This window comes from Cryptomeria japonica, chromosome 8 (genome assembly GCF_030272615.1).
Source record: "Cryptomeria japonica chromosome 8, Sugi_1.0, whole genome shotgun sequence".
In the NCBI taxonomy this organism is placed as follows: domain Eukaryota; kingdom Viridiplantae; phylum Streptophyta; class Pinopsida; order Cupressales; family Cupressaceae; genus Cryptomeria; species Cryptomeria japonica.
In genome coordinates, this window is record NC_081412.1 from 316,922,497 (window position 1) to 316,927,558 (window position 5,062).

Here is a 5,062-nt window from a genome sequence, read left to right on the forward strand (position 1 = left end):
CATATGAACTCTCTCAGTCGGTCTAGCTCATGTCGCCAATATAGTATGTATCCAAAAGGACCCTATCTCAGTGCTCCCCCATAGCAGTACACATATGGTCGATGTGGTACTACCTGTCTATCTGTAATCGGTCGACATATGGCTATGTGCTCAAATGCCCATACTTGTAGCAATGTGACTCCACAGCTCAAAGTCTGAACTCTCTGATACGCTATCTGATGCAGCTGAAAATACAGCATAGCCAGTACACATGGTCCCCATGCATACACCGTCCCCTCTGTCACCATCCACTCCAGTACTCTTCCCCATCCAATAGGGAATCCATGTCCTCATCTATCTCCTGCTAGTAGACATGCTATCACCACTGCTATCACCACATATCGTCGATCATACTCCGATGCCATGGTCTCCCAGCCAATCTCCCTCTCTACGATATCCAGATCATCTGCGTCACAATCAAATAATCTGCACAATGCGTCTCTCCCTGTCACTGGGTCATACTCTATCATCTCTCCATGAATCGGAATGCGGAGGATACGCCATACATCCTCTAGTGTCGCAGTTGCCTCTCCAGTCACCAGATGGAAGGAGGAGGTCTCCGAATGCCATCGCTTTGCCAATGTGATAAGCAGTCCTGTGCTTGCCCTAATCTCAGGCATGAACGTGATATAGTATATCCCCAGTCCTGCTAATGTATCTCTGTCCATGCTCCTGAGTCTATGTCGTAGCATGAAGCAGTCAGGTCGGTTCTCCCGTGTGATCAATGGATACTGTCGCCTCTGCATCACAATTGGGGCACATTTTGTCAGTTTTAGGGTTTGCTCCTACGGGTTGCATTTCCTCATTTCATCCACAAATCAGGGTGTTTTTCATCTAATCTAACCTATCCTACCCTTATCCCCCCTTTCCGGATCATTTGCATGTCGTTTTGGACCAAAATTGAGTTCCCAATGCACAACTGCGCCTATGTCAAGGAACCTGCGCCTGTGTCATGTAACCTGCACCTGTGTACCCTACACAAGCACAGAAGACCTCACACAAGCGCAAGATTCGCCCTACACAAGCGCAGAAGTCAGTTTCTGCACTCCCTGTGGGCCCCGCAATGTCCCGCAAGCGATCGAAATTCATGCAATTGAAAACATGGGTTTTTGAGATACATACCGCTGCTCCTGCGTCGTCCGGTCGTCTGAATGTGCGTACACATTCTCTGAGGTGATCTGCCATTGGAATGTTCGCCATCTATCTGCAAGTGTCCTTGTCCAGAGCAACAAATTCTCCTCTTTGGCTAGTACAAATGAGCTCTTTTCACTTTCTTGGTCCCATTTATAGATCTTTGTCAGTGCATAGATGGACGTGCACTCTCTCCATCTCATGTTGGTCGCGGTCTTTTATGTCTTCTATTGCTTGTCCTTCATGCATCCGGTCTCCGATTGTCAATCCGTTCGATCCTATCATTTTTATCAATCAATTGGCCTCTTTTCTACATGTTTCCGGCCAATTCCTTGAGGGGGCGTGCATATGTCATTGTCATTGTCTGGGGCATTTTCATTATTGTTCTTTGAAACAACACTTAAAATCGCATTGTCTCAAAGAGGGGCAAAATGTAGACACCTAAAAATGGTCAACGCTTGTGGAATCATACTTTAACATTTGCGCATTGCCTCATTTTAGGTTTTTGTGTCGCATTAACATTTCTCCTATGTCACGCACTTGGTCTTTATCATTTGCGAGCATCGAGTCCTTCTTCTGCATTCTTCAGTTGTCTCGCTTTCAAATTAGGTCTTGTTGATAACCAATTTTTAGTCATGATTTTGGTCGATCCTTATCAACTTGTCAATCTTGTCATTTTGCGATCGATTTGTCATCGATCGTCGTCCTTCTCAGTCATGTCAATTTGGATCAATTTGTCATTGTTCCTCGGTGCATTTATCAATCAAATCATTTATCAATTCAAAATCATGATCGAATCGACATCAAATCAATCTTACATCAAGACCTAATTGTCATCTTTGCATTTCTAATTCATCTTCCAAGGTTTTATGATTTATTCATTTAATCTTGTTTGGCATTTTCCCTCTAGGTTAAATAATTTATTTATTTATCCTAGGTCTTCTTGTCACAATTAAATGTTTATTTAATTGGCTAATTATTTCCTCCTATTTTTGTAAATTAATTAATGAATGGGAAATTATTAATTAATTTACCTAATTTTGCATCAATTTCCTAAATTCCAAGTCATCATTTCCAACTTAATTTTCTAATTTCTCCTAAATTCCTAAATGTCTATTTCTATTTTCAAAATCTTGTCATAAATCCTTGCATAGCAATTTGTCATAAATTGTCATAAATTGTCATAAATCCTTGCATAGCAATTTGTCATACACATGTCATAATTTTGCTATTCTTGATTTGAATTTCCATTCGAATCACTTTCATGCTAATCTTGTCTTTTCTCCAATTTATCTATAAATTGGATGAGTTTCTTCAATCAAAATCCCCAATTGATCGCATTTTGAATCCCCTAATCAGATTATCGAATTTCTAATCACTTTGTCAAATCATGCTTCGAGTACTCTTGAGCAATCATCTTGTCTACTTGCTTTCATATCATGATCATGCACTAGTAGGTGAGATCCACAACAAAGCTATTTGGAGAAGAAAGAAGGACAATGGAGCCGCATGAAGGAGACATCTGCATTTGGTTTGCTTAGATTTCATTTAGAATGTCTTGTCTTCATGCTTTCATTGAATGTTTTTAGGATTGTTATCACTGCATTTTAGTTTTTGTGATTGAATTAATATTAATTGATACTTGCTTTGATGATTTCCAGATTCCTAGCTACAGGAAGCAATCACAAAGTTCATGAACATCTTGGATTTTGAAGGGACGTCTATTGTCAGTGATGATGGAAAGAGGAATATCATACTGGCAAATGATATAGTTGGGAATGAATGTAGCAATCTGTTTTCCAGTGACTTGTGTAAGAGGCACGACTTCAATCCATTTGGTGAAATACTCTGTGGAAACGATAATGAATTTGTGGTCATTGGAAGGAGGGTGAATCTTGCCTATGAGATCGAGTCCCCACTGACAAAAGGGCCAAGGAGTCGCAATTGGTTGAAGTTCTTATGTTGGTGCATGAATAAGATCTCCATGAATTTGACATTGCTTACATTTATTGACAAACTGATATGAATCTTTTTCCATATTGGGCTAGTAGTATCCAGTCCTGATGAGTTTCTTGGCTAAGGTAGGACCACTAGAATGTGGACCACATATTTCTTCATGAACTTCACGTAATGCAATATGAGCTTCGTCACTTTCTAAACATCTAAGGAGAGTGCCATCTAGACCTCGACAGTATAGGATATCGGCTAAAATGATGTATCGGGAAGATTGGCGAATGAAAGTGCGACGTTGGTTGTTGGATAAGTCCGGAGGAAGGGTATTGTTATGAAGGTATGTGAAAATGGAACCGTATAACTGGGAATCAGGACCAACAACACATATCATCTTAGTAGGAGTGATCTCATATGAGGGAACCAAAAGTTTATCCACCAAGAACTCATAGCGGGCTTCATTCTATGGTAGATCAATTAGTGAAGCAATAATAGCCATGGCATCTGCGGCTTGATTCTTCTCTCTTGGTATCTGCTCAAAGGTTAACTTTGTGAAGTGTTGCTTGAATTCATCTACCATTTTCTTGTAAGGCATTAATTTTTCATCCTTTTTTTGGTAGTCATCAGTTGCTTGACGAATTACTAGTTGAGAGTCCCCAAAAACATGAAGTTCTTGGATCTTCCATTGAACTGCAATCCGTAGTCCAGTTGTTAATGCCTCATATTCTGCTATGTTATTAGTGCAAGTAAATGACAATCGATATGATTTTGGAATGGAATCCCCTTGAGGTGTGATAAAGAGGATGCCAGCTCCTACACCATGCTGCGTGTATGAGCCATCAAAGTATAGTTGCCAAGGCTTTGTGTGTGATACCGTCAAGATGGATTTATCTGGAAATTCTGAAATTAGAGGAGTATCATCTATCATGAGAGCATCCCCTAACTGATCTGTGATAGCTTGTCCTTTTATTGCTTTTCTTTCCACATATTCAATGTCGAATTCACTTAAGAGCATCACCCATTTGGCTAGTCTACCAGTAAGCATCACCTTATTGAGAAGGTATTTTAATGGATCGATCCTTGCGACCAGCTTAGTTTTATGAGTTAGCATGTAATGTCATAATTTATGCAAAGCACAAACTACAGCGAGGCATACACGCTCAATTGGTGTGTAGTTTAGCTCATAATCAACCAAAGTACGACTGATGTAATAGACTGCCTTTTCTTTGCCCTCAACATCTTGTTGCCCTAAGAGTGCCCCCAGTGTTGTTGATGTAGCTGATATGTAGAGTAACAGAGGTTGTTTTGGGACCGGTGGCTGCAAGACTGGTGGATTCAGAAGATAATATTTGAGTATTTGAAAAGTCTGTTGACAATTATCATCCCATTTGAATTTGATGTTTTTGTGTAGCAAATGTTGAAAAGGATGACATTTATCCGCAAATTGTGCTATGAATCTTCATATGGATTGGAGTCTTCCTTGTAAAGATCGAAGTTGACTGATATATCTTGGTGGTGGCATTTATAGGATCGCTTTGACTTTTGTTGGATTGGCCTCAATCCCTCTTTTTGAAACAATGAATCCCAGGAGCTTCCCAGAGGTTACTCCAAAGACACATTTCTTGGGGTTTAATCTTACTTTGTATTTTTCCAACTGATCAAAAATGACTGAAAGGATGTCCAAATGTGTGTCTCTGTCTATTGACTTTCCCAAGAGGTCATCAACATAATCTTCTACAGTTACGTGCACGAGATCATGAAAGATAGTAGTCATGGCTCTTTGATATGTAGCACCTGCATTCTTTAACCCGAAGGGCATGCCATTCCAGTAGAAAGTTCCCTAGGGACAAGTAAATATTGTTTTGTGCTGATCCTCAGATGCAATTTTGATTTGATTGTAGCTAGAGAATCCGTCCATCAAAGATAACATTGCATGACCTGT